Here is a 19,719-nt window from a genome sequence, read left to right on the forward strand (position 1 = left end):
CACTAATAATATAATTAAAAAAATATAATTATTTATAAGCTATGACTACCCTGTGGGGGAGAAATGTAATTTTTAGGATAAACAACTTCTAAAAAATAAATATTATTTTTAGGAAAATATTATTTTGGTGAATATTTTGATGATATGATTACTTTTAGAATCTTTTATGCCCAAAAATGTTTTTATATGCAGAAACCTTGTCCGACTATTGATTTTTGTGTCCAAAACATTCTCCCAGAGAATGTTTTACACAAACAAAATTTTTAATTATATGCTTATTGCTATTATTAACATTGTATTTTTTTTTATATTATTACCCTTTTTGGCACGTGGTTTGATGCCACAAACTATGTAATATATTGGCTACCTCTTGCCATGAACTGATTACTAATTTCAATCCAATTAAAATAAATTATTTTTATTATATACAATATTCATATATGACTTTTAGAAAATAATCATCCTGAGGCAAAACTTATTTAGGAAAATATGATTCTAGATGCAATATATATAATATACACAACATTTATGAGATTAAGAAAAAAAATACTCAATATTGATGAAATTCATAAAAAAAATTTATGAGCAAATATTTATTGTATACGAACACCCATGAAATTCATAAAAAAAATTTATGAGCAAATATTTATTGTATACGAACACCCATGCATGGAATAAAAGATTTGCATAAGAGAATTATAAGAAGAACCACCGTTTTATAAAAATCCAACTAAAATGCATACAGGTAATTAGATCTGTACAAAGAGAAGTTTAAGAAAAATACCTCTTGGAGGTATAACAATTTTTTATTTTCGAGACCCTTGGGCAGAGCTTTGGGTGAGCTTTGCAAACTATAATAAGTTATGTCAAGCATTAATCACAAATAAACATAAATTTCATAATCTTAGAACTTCATTTTTCTCACATACCTATAATACATAAATAAATATAATTAGATATAAATACCTTGATCTGTAATTGCAAATCTGATAGAGATCAAACCAAATAACGAAATTCTTTCTACGGAACGAAAAACATGATAAACTGCAAGTACAAACAATAACAAAGCGTGTGGAAACTGATTTCTCTCTCTTAGCCTTTTGCACACATAAACCTGGTGTGCCCTTGTCGTTGATGACAACCAAATTGCAATGTAGCCAAGTTTGAATTTATAGAATGTCACTACCACTACTAACTAAAATATAGTAAGAGTGAGAAGGGATCATCCTAAGGGAAATGAGTCATGCTTTGGAATCAATTGTTGGATTAGTAGGTCGAATGATCAAATAAGAGATTGGATTTGAATAAACTAAGGTTCAATTAAAAACAATGCAATTATCAATCTAGAATTTAGAGGGAAATAAATGAGAAAGAGGTCTTGGGGCTTAGAGTTCACCACTAAGCTTCACTTCACCAAACATTAGCAATTGTAAATTAATAGGGATATTTAAATTGCAAAATGTGTGTGTGTGTGTGTGTGTCACTAATTGAAAACTAAGCATGGATGGCAAGTAAGCATAGATTGTCTAATCAATCTAATGAATAGCACAATCTATCAAATGAGACCATAAACTATTCAATTAAACCATAATTAGAACACATACAATAATCTAGAGAAATGTACTCTTTGCACTCATAAGTATGGAACATCAAGAAATAAGAATAGATTGTCCATCTATCTAAGAAATTAAAGCAATTATACTACATCTAAGCTAGAGACATGAAAATTAAACTAATTAAACTAAAGGTGTGGCACAATCTATCAAGAAACAAGTGTGAACCATCAAATAAACTTCAAAAGTATTCAATTAAGCATTATGTTTTGACCATCACTAAATTAACAACATCAATATACATAGACATACATCAATTTCATTAAACCTAGAGAAAAACACATAAACATTCATTTTAGCATACATAGTCATATGGATAGAACTAAATGGTCAATTAAAAGCATTAATCTATAAAAATCAAGTAGAAATTACAAAATTTATATTTACTCAAGGTCAAAACATTTATTACAACTACAATCCCCAAAAATATACAAAAGCTAGGTTTAGGAAGCAAGCCTAGGGTCTATCTCTAGCCCCAAATAAAGAATTTAGCCACTCATTGTAGTGGTCATGGAACCCTCAAGGGCTAGCTTAAAGGTTGGCATTATCATCTTCATCCTTGCTTTATTCCCAAAACCCTAGTTCTAGAGAGAAAAATATCTATTCTATGAATATTTCAAGATAAAATGAAAATTGTTCAATTTAACTCATTACAAGCCTCTTTGAGTAGGCACCAAGTCAGAAATACTGCCTATGATTGGACAAAATTCACAACTACTCAAGTTAGGTAGAGATTGGCGTGCTTGAGAATTAGACAACACACTACCAGCAGGTAGTTCGATAGATCGAACACTTATCTTTGATCAATCAAAGGTGACGTGACATCAAAATATCTTCTGAGCCTTATCCACTTTGCTGAGCTGGCACCACCACATTTCGATTGATTGTAGCCAATTTCGATCGATCGGGATTCCCTTTGATCGATCGAAGCTGCTCTGGTGCAATTTTCTTAGCTTCTTTCCAACTTTGCTCCTTAGCTCCAAAATTGGGCTAAATGGCTCTTGTTAGCCTGTTTGAACTTTATTGACCTGAAATAAGCAAAAACACAAATAAGTATTTAAGACATGAAAGTAAAATAGATGAATGGACTAAAATACCCTAGCTTAGGTGCTAAAATGCTTCACATTTGAGCACTTATCACACCCTCAAACTTAAATATTTCTAGTCCCTAGCAATGAACTATAAGAAAAAGAAAGACATAAACAACTATACAACTATGAACTAGAAAGCACTAAAAGGATAACGCCACTTTCATAGGGAACACGATTGCATTTAGCACATGCAACAACCTTTTAAACCCCTAGGTTACCACAAGTGGACGAGTGAAGTCTCTTGAGGGTTTCTAGAAATGATACCCACAAACATTGAGCTCTTTCTCACAAAAGAGGCACCAATATACAAAACAAGTATTGGGAGAAAACTAGCTCAAGTATGCAATTTTTCAACCCTTTCCAAGCAATCTCCCAAAATCTCAACATCAAACAAGCAAATATGGTCCTCCACACATCAAAACAATGATCATGCAAATTAAAACAACTCTAGAATCCTTTTTAAGTGAACCGACATCAAATATGTTGTTATATAAGCCAACTAAAGAAATAATCACATCCTTACCCTCAAACTAGCACACAAATTTAGTACCGATCATCAAAACAAAAAGTAGATCTTTTATTAAACTTTATTCAACTAGGTGTGCTTATTCTTTTCACTCGATTTTTTTTTTTTTTTTTTACTAACCTAGAGGATCAAAGATAGAAGCATGGTGCAATGTAGTGATCTATTAAGCTTTCTAGCGATCCATGAGGTCGAGCGTTAAGTCAATGACTCCCAAACCGGACGGCTTTAGGGCATTAGGTGTTTAAACACCCCTAAGGACTTACAAGCTCAAATCGACTAGGCTACAAATCAAAACTACTTCTATCTAATCATTTCCCACTTCTCACCTTTGAGGAGAAGTCCTCACTTTTTTATTTGCTTTTGCAATAACTTTTTTTTTGTTTTTTTAACAAGTTTAACCTAGAGTTTAGGCCCTCCACCTTTCGGCGCAAGAAATTCAATACTTGATGAGGCTGGAATCCCAACTACTCAATGAAAATGGATTGTTATCCACTTTTGTCAAGATGAAAGCTTTCAATGCACTACTAGCTCAATTGGGATATAACCAAATCAATAATCAACAAAGTATGTACCCTACAAATGAATGCTAGTGTGCGCCTGTACTAGTGTAGAATCCTAAAATGAATCTCAAAACAATCACAAGATCAAGATAGTGTGGACCACAAATGCAAGCAAGATATCAATCTTTCGAAAAATTTACTCCTAAATGGCATCCACAAAGCATACAAGGAGTATTAGACTCTCAAGTCAAATAATTTTTAAATTCTAAGTATCATGGTCCTCAAAAGATCAAAATCATAGCCCAGGACTCTCAAATCATACCACATGCATAGAAATAAAGTGCGAAATGTAAAATATGCTAACACACCCCCAAACTTAATTTGTGCATTATCCTCAATGTACAAAAAAGCAACAGATAAATGGGTGAAGCAAAAGGAACCCGGCAACGGAAGCTTAGCTTTAGAAGGCGCATCCCCAAACTTAGATTCCGAAAACCTATCTAAAAATGGTCATACTAGCAATAGTCAAAGCATATGCATCAATGATATAAATGAGAGGTGAAACTGAGAACTGGGCAAAAATCATGGTATCTAGCAATGTAAAGCATAGAATAGCCAAAACTGATATCAATATCCCAGAAATCCATATATAACAAATAAATCCAAAACAAATATCCACAAAGCAATATATAGCAAGGGCAGTGCAAGCAATAATATTCAAAATAATATCCAAAACTAGTGCAAGTGGCTAGATGGTGCAAAAATATCTCAATCATAACAGTGCAGATATCAATGATAGATAATGAGTAAAAGAGAGAGAATGGAGAGAATCAGGTGGTGGGATCTGGGGTCATCATGTCAGCAATGTGCTACAGCATGTCGGACATCTGGTTGTTGTGGCGAGTAAGAGAAGTGGTCTATCCTCAAAGCTCCAAGCTCACGTCTCACCTCGGCTACCTCAGCTCTCAGCTGATCAGATCGCCGAACTAAATCATCGTATCTCCCCACCAAGTCGTCATGTCTCCTCACCAGATCATCATGCTTCCTCGTGATATCCTTGTGCCTCCAAGTCATATCAGCTCTGAAAGATATGAAATCTGTGTGCAGCTGAGCTATCTCTGATCTGTAGCTAGAATCAGTGCTGGTATGTGCTGTCGGCTCGGTAGGAGGGACATGTGAAGGGCCAGTCTGCTGAGATGTAATAGGTATATCTAACTGAGAGGTAGAACCTGAAGTGGTAATGCGACGTCTCTGTCTGCTGTATCATCCTCTAGAGCATCATCTGCTACAGCTGCCTGTGTTGCTCTCTACTGCTGTGCCTGTAGTCTCTTCATATCCCTGTTTGCCCTGTTCTTACGGCTGGAGTTGAAAGTCTTTGTCCACCTCGACTGATCAAATGTTCTCTTCTCTTTCTCTCTCTACATCAGGCTCTGGAATCTCCTCGGGGTTAAACTAATAACCCTGGTCTAGTAGCAGCTGAGTAATCAAGTGGCCAAAAGGTAAGGGCTAGGTCGTTGCTCTAGTACTGCGTGTGTGATGCAGGTTCTTCCAAAACTTGTGCATGAGCTCCCAAATCAGTGCAAGGATAGAAATCCAGTACCCTTAGTCTAGACAATATAGGGCCTGAAAGATCCCCTCTCGCCGTTGAGTGCCATGGCCTGTCGGAAAAGCATTGAGGTGCAGCACTGAATCAAAGAACCAATACCGGGGATCAATCTCGACCCAATCTGCAAAGGTGTGCCCCTTAAATGCAGCATGTGGAGATAATGTAGCCACCATGGTCAGCTTAGTGGGAAAAGGTAGAGCTGTAGGGTACAGAGGCTCCTAAGAATCATCAGCCAATGGAGAAGTGTGGGGTCATCAACTGGCAGCAACTATGACCAGAATAGAAATATTAATCTCCTGGCCTTCACTGGTAGTGTGAAGAAGAAGTCAGTCATCCTCATCCATCCGGAGGTACTGGTAGAACAAAGCAACTAACCAGGGTTAGACGACTGTGTCTGCTAGAGTCATAATGGCATCAATGCCCCGACTCACAAGCTTATCATAGGACCACTTGGTCTGATCCAAAATAGAGAATAGGTCTCTATCAAATCTGTACTCGGGCTCTCGTGTCTTACTGGCGTAAGACTCAACGGGGACCTCTCGGATAATAGCATACTCAGCGTCCATGGAAGATGGCTCAGACTGAACTGATGCCGAAGATGAAGATGATGAAGAAGAAAGCTCTGCCACTGCAAATGGGGGAGCTCTCTGTACTCTTTTTCTAGCTAGTATCTTTCGTCTACGCTGTATCTATAAAAGGAACAAGTATAAATCAGTGCACAGGTATAGGATAAGGTAAGCAACTGATAAGAAGACACAAAGCATGCTTGAATCAAGTAGAAACAGATAATAAACAAATAGGATCATGCTTATGCAAGAAATGAATAAGAAAGCTTCAAAATTATCATTCAACATACCTCAGCTAGACAGGATAGATCAAAGCAGAATATGATGGCATAGAAGGCAGAAAAGTCACATATAGAACATTCTGAGCAAAAATATGATCAACAGGACAAGCATAGGCTGTGATGTACATAAATGATGCACGTGCATTCACAAACCTAAAACTCAAGTAGATGGTGCAATGACATGACAAGTAGACTCTAGGATGACATCGTATCAAGTCCTAGTAAGAATGTCTACAAGTGCAACAATAAAGATCATATGAAGTAAGCAGGATAACATGGAGCATATAGGCATGTCAAATGTCAACCTATGATTCAAGAAGCAGGCATGTCATGTAATAAAGACTAAATGAAATGCACGGTTGCAAAACACTATAATCCAAGGTATGTTATGACAAGCAAGGTCAAGAAAGAATCCTAGACATGGTATGCAACTAGATGACATATATTAGAATGAGGCACATATATCAAGAAAAACTCCAGATAAAGAAATATCATGTACTACAATGCAAAAAAATTAACATCCTATGATCACTCATGGCTCGTGACTCCCTCTAAGGCTTAAATGAAGCAGAGGACATCAACAACTGAAAATACAAGAAGCTTACCATCTGGAAGTCAAAATCTGGACCGGAAAGAACCTCGGTGATAAAAATGGATCACAAGTTATAAGGTATCAAGCAAATAGCATTCAACAGACAAATATCAAGATCAAGCAAACATATTCCCAAACTTAGTTCAAATTGCATTTTAGAATTCAAGTTAAGCTCAAGAATTAATACTAAAGCCAAAGAACATAAACAACATCCAAATCACGCAGTTTAAACTCCAAGAATCCATAACACACCCCCAAACTTAGTCAGAAATCAATTCTAAGAAGATAGGCTCGAAGGATGCACAGAAACTCTAAAAAAAACTGTCGATGTGATATAAATGTGTATAAACTGGTGTATATACAAGCAACAAGTTGCAATTATTCCAAAGTGCACACAATTATTCAAAAGAAATCACATTTGACAAGTTTCAAAGTCATTAAGCAACAATGGAATCAGTTGGGTTAGTGTGGCAATTCAACTCAATTTGCACGAGAAGATCAAAATCATGATAAGGAAGGTCAAAAGACATCAAACTGTTCCCTAGCATGGCAAGAATCAAGAATTACATCGCACACAAGTTCAAAGGCACCTAGAGCATACAAATGGATGCAAAGGAATCAAATGGAACAAGCTTCAACTCAAACAAGGGCATTTTTGGTCAACTTTGGGATTACTCTACACTTTTGGGGCAAAACTAGATTTTTTAAAAACTTTGGGGTCAAGACATTCAATTGCATTGTAGAAAAACTTCATGATGAGAATCATGCAATGAATGAATAACAAAAGAAGGAATCATGCAACTCGACTTCTTATTTTTCAAACAAAGTTCAAAAATTTACCCTTTTAATCATTTAAAACCCAACAAGTATGATCACAAAGCATTTTATCATTAAAGAGATCATTTTACGAAAACAACGCACTTGAATCATGAGCAAGAGTCAATTGAAGATTAAAACTTGTCAAAGAAGTTCATTTGAAGCACTTTTTGAGCATTTAAGACAAGGCTTTGCAAATTCAAGTTCAAATGTACAAGTTTCAAGTCAAATCATGTTTTCAAGCAATTAAGACAATTTAAATCACATCCATCCATTTCATATGCAAGACAAGCAAATGAGACAAGTCGGGACTATGCTCAGGACATTTCAACTTTTCAATGCTAAATAAATCAAAGTTTAAGAATTTTACAAAAATTCGGCATGGTCTTCCCTTAAAAATGGACTTTTCCAAAAAATTTCAAACACAACAAATGTTATTTCATTCACAACCAACAATTAAATAGCATATGGCATTCAAAACAATCTCATTCAATCAACAACAAGGGACACCGACCACAAAATCAAAACCACAAATCCAAGTATAAATTACCCATTCTTGTAAGGTTCTTCACTTGGTAGCCCATGATAATTGGGAAGCATTTGAATTGTTTATGGTTTAATCTCATAATAGTGTGCTCTAAATGGAGGTAATTGAATACATGTTGGTGCATTATACTCATTTGGCACATAATGATCTCTTAAAGCAAGAGGAGGATTCACAATTGGTGGCTCAATATAAACCCCATGATTAACTTGAGCAACGGGAGGTTAGGGTGGAACAAAAATTAGCCGAGGCATTCCCAATGGAACTTGGCCTTGTTGTGGTGGAATGAAAGGTCTTGCATGCCCAATGGTACTTGAATGTTGTTATGATGCACATTAGGGTGAAGGATACCTTGTTGGTAGATGTGATTAGGGTCCTCCACATGGTCCTCATTTAGCTCATCCATTGATGAAATGGAGTCACTAGACTTACCCCTTCCCCTTAGATTTCGAACAACCGATTGAAGATGAAAATTAAGTGGGACAAGAGTAGGATTTAATGACTTACGACCATACATGCACAAACAAAACAACAACTAGCAACAAGCTAGTAGCAATCATTTCTCCTCCGCAACAAATCAATCAACAAACCTCCACATACATTGTTCCCATACTCCTATGCTTTCAACGATATGCAAGAAAAATAAAATTGCCTCCACGCGGGCTCACAATCTATCTAAGAAATTAAAAACTTGCCTCCACATGGGCTCACGATTTAACTAGAGAGAGTTATAAAAGCTCACAAAGGGTTCTTAAGCAACTTCAAAAAAAATTTCAATTTTTTTTCTCTTTGCCTTGCTTTGCTTTGTAATTTTTTTTTATTTTTAGCTTTTTATGCTTTTGCTAAGCTTAACTTGGCCTACTTGCTTTTTTGTTTTAAAATCCTTTTGCTTCACTCCTCTTGGCTCAATTCACCTAGCCAATCAAGAATAGACACAATAAATAACAAAAATAAAATAAAATAAAAACACGATCAAAAAAGTACTAATTCCTAATTGTTTCCAAAATACGGCGTTGTCTATCCCTGGCAACGACGCCAAAACTTGGTGTGCCCTTATCGTCGATGACAACCAAATTGCAATGTGATAAAATGTGGCCAGGTTTGAATTTATAGAATGCCACTACCACTACTAACTAAAATATAGCAAGAGTGAGTAGGGATCGTCCCAAGGGAAAGGAGTCGTGTTTTAGAATCAATTGTTGGATTAGTAGGTCGAATGATCAAATGATAGATTGGATTTGATTAAACTAAGGTTCAATTAAAAACAATGCAATTATCAATCTAGAATTTAGAAGGAAATAAATGAGAGGGAGGTCTTGGGGCTTAAAGCTCACCACTAAACTTCACTTCACCAAATACTAGCAATTGTAAATTAATAGGGACATTTAAATTGTAAAATGTGTATGTGTGTGTCACTAATTGAAAACTAAGCATGGATGACAAATAAGCATAGATTGTCTAGTCAATCTAATGAATAGTACAACCTATCAAATGAGACTATAAACCATTCAATTAAACCATAATTAGAATACATACAATAATCTAGAGAAATGTACTATTTGCACTCAAAAGTATGGAACATCAAGAAACAAGAATGGATTATCCACCTATCTAAGAAATTAAAGCAATTACACTACATCTAAGCTAGAGACATGAAAATTAAGCTAATTAAACTAAAGGTGTGGCACAATCCATCAAGAAACAAGTGTGAACCATCAAATAAACTACAAGAGTATTCATTTAAGCATTATGCTTTGACCATCACTAGATTAATAACATCAATACACATAGACATGCATCAATTTTATTAAATCTAGAGAAAAACACATGAACATTCATTCTAGCATACATATACATACGGATAGAACTAAATGGTCAATTGAAAGCATTAATTCATACAAATTAAGTAGAAATTCCAAGATCTATATTTACTTAAGGTCAAAACATTTATTACAACTAAAATCCCCAAAAATATACAAAAGCTAGGTTTAGGAAGCAACCCTATAGGCTATCTCTAGCCCCAAATGAAGGATTTAGCCACTCATTGTAGTGATCATGGAACCCTCAAGGGCTAGCTTGGAGGTTGGCATCATTATCTTCATCCTTACTTTCTTCTCAAAACCCTAGTTATAGAGAGAAAAATATCTATTCTATGAATATTTCAAGATAAAATGAAAGTTGTTCAATTTAACTCATTACAAGCCTCTTTGAGTAGGCACCAAGTCAGAAATACAGCCTATAATTAGAGGAAATTCGCAACTGCTTAACTTAGGTAAAGATCAGCACGCTCGGGAATTAGACAGCACACTGCTAGCAAGCAATTCGATCGATCGAAGATGTTCGATCGATTAAACACTTATCTTCGATCGATCGAAGGTGACGTGGCATCAAAATATCTTCCGGGCCTTGTCCACTTTACTGAGCTGGCACCGCCTCATTTCGATCGATTGTAGCCAATTTTGATCGATCGGGATTCCCTTCGATCGATCGAAGCTCTTCTGGTGCAATTTTCTTAACTTCTTTCCAACTTTGCTCTTTAGCTCCAAAATTGGGCTAAATGGCTCTTGTTAGCCTGTTTGAACTTTATTGACCTGAAATTGGCAAAAACACAAATAAGTATTTAAGACATAAAAGTAAGATGGATGAATGGACTAAAATACCCTAACTTATGTGCTAAAATGCGTCACATTTGAGCACTCATCACACCATATTACTGATAATATCCTAGTTACTCACGAACTCCTGCACTTTTTAACAAATAAGTGGAAGGGGCGGAAAGCTTTTATGACACTAAAACTTGACATGAGTAAAGCTTATGATCGAGTTGAGTGAGGATTTTTGTTTCAAATGCTGCATAGGTTGGGGTTAAATTCTCATTAGATCAAAATGATTTCAGCTTGTATCTCCACTGTTTCTTACTCTCTTAAAATTAATGGGAATTCGGTTGGTTTTTTCCACCCTTCGCGGGGGTCGCGTCAGGGCGATCCACTATCCCCGTATCTTTTCATTATCTGCGCTGAAGCCTTCTCACTTGCTTTCCTGCGCGCGCAGCAAGCCCGATTGTTGTCGGGTATTAAAATTTGTAGAGGAGCTCTTTCTATCTCTCATCCCTTCTTCGCGGATGATTCAATTGTTTATTGTGCGGCAGTGGAGTCTGAGGTTCGGTTTCTGAAAAGAATTTTGGCAGATTATAAGAGGGCATCTGGGCAACAAGTGAATTTTAGTAAATCTTCTATATTTTTCTCTAAGAATACTCCATGTTCATTGCGCTGCCTTCTTAGTTAATGCTTGGGCCTACAAGTGGAAGGTTTGCATAGTCGGTATTTAGAAGTATCAGTTGTTCTAGGTCGGTCCAAGCGGGATGTCTTTCAATTTTTGTTAACTAAATTACAAGAGTGATTGTCCTCATGGAAAGCAAAATCTCTGTTGACGGGTGGGAAAGTAGTGTTGATTAAGGCAATGTTGAGTGTCTTGCCTACGTATGTGATGTCTTCTTTCAAACTCCCCCGTACGTTGTGTGTTGATTTGCTATAGCATATTCGCTCTTTCTAGTGGTGCAATAAGGATAAAAATCGTGCAATTCATTGGATTCATTGGGATTATTTATGTCGGCATAAGAAAAGTGGTGTACTTGGGTTTTGGGATTTTGAGGCGTTTAATTTAGCGCTTTTGGCAAAACATGCTTGGCAATTTCAGGTTAACAAGCAGGGATTGGTGTTCCAGTTATTTAAGGCAAAGTATTTTCCTTCATGCTCATTTTTGGAAGCTTCGTTGGGATCTAATTCCTCCTGGGGATGGTGTAATATTTGGTCTACCCAGACACTATTGAGTAGGGGGTTGAGATCGTTGATTGGAAATGGTAAATCTATACATATTTGGAATGATCATTGGTCCTTGCACTCCCTCAGAAACTTTCACCACCACAGGTTGATGTTCCCTTTTGTTTTGTTACGGATATGATTAACCACCAGCAGTCGACTTAGAAAGTGGACGTCTTGCACCAAGTTTTCTCTCCTCTTGAAGTTCAGGAAATTTTACACTTGCATGTTAGTCGATGGGACAAATCGGATGTTCAAATTTGGGCGCCTGAGAGGACGGGTAAATTTTCTGTTCAGTCCGCTTATCATCTTGCTATCTCAATGAGTATGTCTTCGATTAGTGCTTCGGCTAATTTTTCTTGGTCTTCAATTTGGCAGTGCAATACTTTATCAAAGGTGCAACATTTTCTCTGGAGGTGTTGTCATAATGCATTGCCTACTGGTGTCTCTTTGTTGGCGCGTGGTTGTGTTGTGCCGCCTTAATTTGTGTCCATGCTATGGGTTGGAGGAGGAGTCAGTTGTGCATCTTTTATTCTTGTGCCCTCATTCCATACGGGTATGGAAGTTGTCCCCGCTACGTTTTGATTTTTCAGCATCTGTTTTTCCCTCTTTCGTGGATGGGTGGTGTTTTATGGTGAAGCAGACTGTTTCCTCGATGAATTATTTGGGGGTTCTTGGAATAATATCATTTTGTGCTTAGTGTATTTGGAAAGCAAGGAATTGCTTAGTTTTTGAATGGGTGTTATGGAGGCCGGAGAAAGTGGATAAGGCCGTAGCAAGTTTTTGGGAGTTTAAGGAAGCTAAGTCCCAATGTACAGCTTTTGTCCCGGCAAAGGCCTCGCCATCGGTGGTTAGTTGGGTTCCTCCTAGTCTAGGTACGATTAAATGTAATTTTGATGCAAGTTTTTGTTCGGGATTGTCCATGGGTGAGGGAGGAGCTGTTTTTCGTGATTTTAAATTAATGGTTCTTCAGGCAGTTGTGTTTTGCCCGTTTTATGCTTCATCGGCCATGGCAGCGGAGGCTCTAGCTTTTCAGCAAGCTATTTATTGGGCTTCAATTTTGGGTCATTCTTCTTTATGGTTTGAATCTGATGCTAAGGTTGTTGTTAAAGTTGTGAGGGATGGAGCGCTTTGTCCATCTGAAAGCGTCTCTTTGTTTTGATATCAAGGCGGATCTTCAGCGTTTTCCTTGGGCTTCCTTAAGTCATGAGTGGCGTACGGGTAATCGGGTGGCTCATGCCTTGGCGATGCTTTCTCATGCCTTGGTTGCGGCTGATCGAGTGTTGCCTTCGATCTATTCCATCTCGGATAGTGCGCCTTGCTTGGATGATGTTTTAGGTTAAGGTTTTTATTGTTGGTTGTGTTTGTGGCTGGGTGTTTTGTTGTTTTGTTTGGTGTTGTTGCCAGAAAAAATAAAAATAAAAAAAATGTTTTGAGCACCACAAATTGACAAATATGAACCCTATTCTCTTCTTTCTCTCATCTCCATGTGCACTCTTAATCAACATTGCATCAGACTACATCCATACAATAAAGATATCGTTATAACACTCACACACCACATTTATGTCACAAATGCAATAATTATGTAACATATTATATCAAACACTACAACATTATTAAATGGCATTGCATCAAGAATTTATCACTTTAACTAGGGGAAAAAATAAATAAATAAATAAAATTATCACTTTATAAATTATTGCATATTGTTTTAAAATAGTTGTATTATACGCAATAAATGGCCCAGAAACCTTCGTACACTTTTCAAACCCACTGTGATCTCAATACACTTCCTCTACTAGACCATGATAACCCTAACCTTGACCAATGGATACCATCCGCTATCAAATCCTACGCCCTCATGCATACACTCAAAGCTCTGTTACCTTCCCTACTACCTGTGCATTGGCATAAACTGGTTTGGTTCTCACCTTCAATCCCTAAACGCAATTTCTGTCTCGGGACTGTAATCCAAGAAACGTTACTTACACTTGATAAATAAACAAGAATGCAACCTAATGTGTGTATTCTGTGTGTGAAAGCAAAAGAGAGCCATGAACACTTGCTTCACCATTTGTCAAACACATGGCAAAATTTTCTAATATGGGCATATCCTTAAATTGGAAACAAAAATGAAGGATATGAAAACTTACCTTGGCAAGTTATGTATACCACATTTGGAGGAGAGAAACAAAATCTCTCCTCCGAAGAAGACACTGAATGCCATTGTTGACAGCGCGAGATTGAGACTATTCTGTGTCAAAAGATGTAAATGCCCGTATGCCATAACCATTGCAGCTTATTGGAACCTACCAGGCTCTTTCTTTCAACCTCCCCACAACAATCCTTCCTTTCTTCTCTTTTGTCTAGACTTAACAGTGATGCTCTCATGTTTGTTGATTTGCCCGCCCAGGTTTAGATTTGAAGTCCTGTTCTTCAAATGGGAATGGATGGTGCACGTGGACTGATTATGTTTTGTTTGGGCCTGTCATGTGTATGGACTCTTTTGCTTAGGTTGGTTGTTCTGGTTTTGACTCATGGGCTTATATTGTAGCTTTGAGTTTTTGTGCTTCTCTCGTTTCTTGTTTTGGTCTTGGGCCTGGGTATGCCCCTTGTAAAATAATGTACCTAGTACAATTTTTGTTTTCTTTTATATATTAGTATATTACAGTTATTACTCACTTACTTACCAAAAAAATAAAAAATATAAATATAAATCACACGTAGACTTAAATTTTATTTTTATTCCTATTTGTTTTTAAATAAAACAATTCACTCACACACTGTTTTAAGTAAACCTTCCTTTGATTAGAGTGAATTAACAAGAAAGGAAAAGAGAATAAAATTTTTAAATTCTTTTGAGAGTTTGGTTAGACAAAAAATGAAATTTTTGAATGAAATTAGATTCTGCATCTTATGAATTTTTTTAAAACAACGTAAAAATATACCAAGTTAGAGTAGGTTGTTGTGAGAAACAACATAAAAATATGTTAATTTCTTATTATTCTGACCCAAGTTAGAGTAGATTGTTTACATATTAAGTGTTAGGTTATCATATGAAATATCTCCAATGAATGACATCAACTGAAAATTATACACTTAACCATTTATCAACTTATAAATTAATATTGAATAAGTTTTTTTTTTTTTTTTTTTTCGGAGAATGAAGCTAATATTAATAATTAAAGGAGCTGTACATATGAGGCCTTTGGCCCAAACAACTCATACATGATGGAACCAAAGCCCAAAGGCTAACAGATACAAGGGCTAGGCCCAATGAAATCAACAACAGAGCATCAAATAACGGCTAATTAGCCGTTAATGGTGGTCTGATACACATCCGGTGACTGGCTTTTGCAGCGATTGAAACTTAAGGCTTCAAATCTTCAATCAGGTGGACGCGGCGGCTATTGAATAAGTTCATAACTTATATTATATGATAATCCTCATTCATGATATTGAAGTTGAAATCACGACCAACAAATAAAAAATAAAAGGGTAAATTGCGCTCACCACTCTCAGGTTTGAGTTTAAGACACCGACTTATAATTTTAACACTGTTTGAACAATGTGACCCTTAATATTAAGAAAGTTAACAAGCACATCCCAAATCAATTTTTTGGACATTACTACCCTTTAACTTATGAATTGAACAATAAAAATATCATTTACCCATTCATTCCATCTCTAACCTTCTCAGTGTTCATCTCACCGAAAACTTCATCGCCACCTCCACCACCGCAACTTCCACCCTCTCTCGATTCGCAACCGGACCTCCCTCCGCAACCTACCTCCACCGCCACCGCCACCGCCACCGCCACCGCCACCGCCACACCACATCCACATTCTCATCGCCACCACCTCCTTCATCGCCACATCCACCACTGCAACTTCCATCCTCTCTCGATCCGTGACATCATCAACCCCAAACCCAACTTCTCCCAAACACAACCCTCTCAATCCTCACCAAACTCGACAGTGGCGCAAAGCCCGAGGAAACTGCTCTAACCCCCTCCTCTTCTTCCACACCCTCAAACCCCCAATCCGTAAATTAAACCCAATTCTCTCTCTATTTGACATTAATGGAAAATTTGTATTCCATACATCAATCTCCGGCTAAAAAATCACACATCTCCATCCATATCTACACAGATTTTTTTTACAGATAGGAAAAGTATGTTACAGAAAGAGAAAACAATCTGATCAAAATGAACTAAATTAATTATAAAATTGTAGATCTGAAGCTTAGAGGTTGGGAGGACGAAGTAGATCTGCCCAGCCTGAAGCTCATCGCCGGGAGCTAATGCCGGGATGAAGTCTTCGTAATACAGACGGTCGGAATTGCAGACGAATGAGGAATATAACGAATTCTCAGTCTAGAGAACTTGAGAGACTTACCGGAACTTCGTATTCTCGGAGAACGGCAAGATAGAGAGAGAATTGGGTTTGATTTACGGCCGTCCATCACTGTTCCACTGCCCGTCCACCGTTGTTCCGCGCTCTCTGCTACGAACCGTCCATATTCGATTCCAAACAGCCGTCGCTCACCGCCGCAGTTCATCGCCGATTCTGTCCATCCCATGCGTCACCGCCGCAATTCAGCCGACGTCACCACTCGACCGCCGCAGTTCAACGCCGATAGCGAACGGCGGGCACAATGGTCCTCAAACTCAGTTCCACCTCTGATTGCTTCCCCAAAACGGCGGCAGGGCCGGCTCTACTCTTAGGCGGTGGCCTAAGGCCCAGCTAATAGGAAGGGCCCAAAAATTTTAAAATTTACTTATATTAACTTCTATTATAATTATTGTTTAATATTATTAAACCCTAATAAATATAAAAAAATTTATATTAGGCCTCAAATCTTTATATCTTAAAATAATATTTTTGTTTATTCACTATTCGATTTTATATCAGGCCTCAAATATTTCTATTCTAAAATAACTTATTTTTTATCTTTTTTATCTCTCCTTATTTATTCCGATTTTATGTTAGGCCTCAAATATTTATATTCTAATTTAACTTCTTTTTTTTCTCTTTTCTCTCTTCTCTCTCGTTACGTTGAACTCTAATTAATACATAAATTTAATTTTACCCTCCAAAGATTTACTTCCTTATATGACTTTTTTTCCCTCTTTTTTCTACTCCCATTCACGTTTTACAATAAAAACAAAATAGAAATTTAATTTTAGGCCCTAAAAATTTGTATCATTAAATTTTTTTTTTTTTTTTTTCCTCTTTCTTTCTCTCTCATTCATATTTTTTACAGCAACACTAAAAACATTTTGGGTAAGATACACCAACAGTAAAATATTAAATATCTATTTAATATTGTTTGGAAAAATGATGAAATTTTTTCATTATTTATTTTATTTTTTATTATGTTTTATGTTTTTCTTTGAATAAGTCTTCTCCTCTCACTCTCATTGCAAGTTTACAGTTATTATGAACACATTTTTATTTTATTGAAAATTTGTAGAAGTATTGGATTTGGGTTTTCCAAATCAGGTTAAATGGTTCTTTTTCTTTAATTATTTTTTTTATTTTAATAACTTTTGTTATTATAAATTTGGGTGTATATATATTTGTATATTTTGTTTTTGAGTTATGACTAATTTTATTTATATTATTAAAAAGGCTACTTTTTTTTTTTTCGCCTAATGCAAATTAGATTGTAACTCCCGATATAGCAGTAAAAGCAAAACGTGTAGGTGGGTCGACTCATCAAGTTCCCATTGAAATAGGATCCACACAAAGAAAAGCACTTGCTATTCGTTGGTTATTAGCGGCATCCCGAAAACATCCAGGTTGGAATTTTTGCATTTAAATTAAGTTCCGAATTAGTGGATGCTGTCAAATTAGATTGAGCCGCCCCTGAACGGCGGGCATGATGGTCTAAGATTAGCGTCACCACCTTTGTGGTCGTTGTGAGTGGTCCGAGCTCTGCGTCGCTATATATATATATATATACAAATAGAAAAGTTCTCAGGCAATCCAAAAAAGCCGACTATTGAACAGTCTTTTAAGGGGGTAAGTGCATAAAACACCTTTAAGTATACTTTTTGTAGTAACTTTATCCTTTATTTAAAAAAGTGTGTAATAAACACACCTAATTTTTTAAAATTGTGTAAAATTATCCATTTGTCAGAAATCTTACATAAATTATTGTTGTAATACCAATCTTACCCTTTTACTCTTCCGAAAATAACCCATAAAACTGTGTCACTTTATAATTTAGCCTTCAATTATATATTAATATTTATAAAAAAATTGTATTGTTTCTGGTGGCTGTTGGCGACGATGATAATGAAGGTGAAGGAGGTGCCAGAACATGCAGAGATCGTCGGACCAGTTCTATGGCCACAGCTTTCTCTCATCTCATGTCATCACTTCGTATCTGCTTCACCCCCAAATGCAATTGTAACGAGTCAGCCATGGCTGCAGAATGCTCAAAGTTTTGAATGATCCGATCGAATAGCTTACCACTGGCATAATCCGTTGTTTATAATGACGTTGTCGGCGGCGGTGTTGATTGGGTGCTTTGCCATCAATTTCACATTTTATCGATTGCTTGACCAACAAATCCTTTACCTGAAGATGATGACCTCGATTCCCTAAGGTCACGGTCATCATGACGCCGGAGAGAAATTGAAGTCGGTTGAGTGTTTGGAAAGCCGATTTTGAAACTTCATCGAGTTAGCCAGAAATGCATAGGAGCCTTCATCGCCGTCCGGATACGGAATTCCAGCGTAGATCGACCGCAATTTGCCGCCTGCGAGCACCATCTCCGCATGCGGCTCAACACAGCTGCCATTTTCCGGTAGAGAGGAGACTAACGACGCCGTTCACCAAATTCACTATGCGACTATATGCTTTGAACAACAGTGATTGAAACAGAGCTTAAAGACAAAATAAAAAACAAACAAAAACCAAACAGAATGAGAAACAAATCAATTGAATAAGCAAACAGAAAACAAAGCTTTGATCAAATCAAATTAGGTTTTTGATTACCGACTCTCTTGTTCTCCGGCACGGCGGAGATGAAAGCCATGAGTTCATGGTTGCCTCAGCCACCGTCTCCCCCATTAACGCCACAGCCTCCGAGGTCACCGCCACCTGGGACATCTCTCTTCTGATAAAAAAATAACACCAAGCTCACCGACAGTCTAGATGCCTCACTCTTCTATGCCAATTTTCTCCTATAACCCAGACAGAATTGTAGCAAAACGACAATGTTATGTTTTATGGTCCTTTTTGGTCTTTTTACAAAATTTTGTATTTTTATATATTTTATAAAATTATTGACTAAGGGTACTTTGGTCATGTTTGATTTTAAATGTGCAATAGGGACTTAATTGCACCAAATTGAAACTTGAGGGGTGTTTTTTGCACGGGAGTGGTGTGATATGCATTATATGCATACTTGAGGGGTGTTTTTGCACTTAACCCGTCTTTTAAGTGAAGTATATTTTTAGGACTTAAAATCCATGTTGGTGGGACCACTTTTAAAAGGGCGGCTCTTTATTATGTCTCTCTCATCTCTTTGTCTCTCCAACCTAACTTCAAGTACCAAGAGGGGAGATCCGGCGAGAAGCTATTGACGGCACAGTAACCCACGGCCAGAAAACACACACCCACGTGTCCGGCGACACGTTTTCTCTCTCTTCTTTTAGTTTATCAAATTTTTTTCCTGCCGGTGAAGAAACAATCCCACGGGCTTTGTCGTAGCCGGCTTTCCCTATCCTTTGGCGATATGAGAGTTGGTG

Source organism: Cornus florida, unplaced genomic scaffold (genome assembly GCF_030987335.1).
Source record: "Cornus florida cultivar Cherokee Brave unplaced genomic scaffold, ASM3098733v1 CherokeeBrave_3.0.0_Hap2_Chr03, whole genome shotgun sequence".
Taxonomy (NCBI): Eukaryota; Viridiplantae; Streptophyta; class Magnoliopsida; order Cornales; family Cornaceae; genus Cornus; species Cornus florida.